Genomic DNA, 823 nt, shown 5'->3' on the forward strand with positions numbered 1-823 from the left:
GGACCAGGTGCGCCAGCGCGTTGCGCAGGTGAGCATGTTGGTCATAGCCGCACGCTGGACTATTGCGTCGATGCTTTGCAGTAAATAAAAGCACCGAAAGCCAACATCGTAGCTTGCAACTCTGGGCTCGTGAAACTGCCGCGGAAGATGAAGCGGTCGGCGAAGACAGAGGGTTGCAAAAACGGTCTAATCCCCCAATCCCGGGGTGTGGTAGTGGTCAGCCATCCCCCCATCCTGGCTGGGGTGACCGACTCCCATCTCCCATCTTAGGGGCCCGGTGCTAATCCCATCCTTTGAGACAGGTTTCCCATCCTGCCAGCCTGGGTCCCATCCCCAATCCTATGGCCAGGGTTTCCAATCCCATCCTGCAGCTGTGTTCCCCCAATCCTCATCCTGCCAGCCAGGGTCCCTTCCCAATCCCTTCGACCAGGGCCATCCCCATCCTGCAGCTGTGTTCAGATCCGAAAGCTGTCAGCCAGGGTCCCATCCCCATCCCTTGCCAGCTACAAACCTACTCCTTACGTTTACACAGGTGCTGTAATATCGGCTTTCTCTTTAGGCGTAAATCAGGGGAATGACCAGGGTTATTTTCTATTTCCGCGAGATATTTTTCTCTTGCTCTATGGCTTATTTCCTCTAGCGTCAAATTCCGCCCGGCTGTGTTCGTTCCGAAGCAGACTGAAGCGACAAACGCTCGTTGAGGGATCTCGACTGAGGAAGAACTCGCATCACAGAGGTCTACGTATCTAATTGCACACTGGCTGCTATTGCAAATCGCGCGTCCTAAGGGGGGAAGGACTGTTATGTTCGAAGGACGGCCACA

Source organism: Volvox carteri, assembly GCF_000143455.1.
Source record: "Volvox carteri f. nagariensis unplaced genomic scaffold VOLCAscaffold_79, whole genome shotgun sequence".
Taxonomy (NCBI): Eukaryota; Viridiplantae; Chlorophyta; class Chlorophyceae; order Chlamydomonadales; family Volvocaceae; genus Volvox; species Volvox carteri.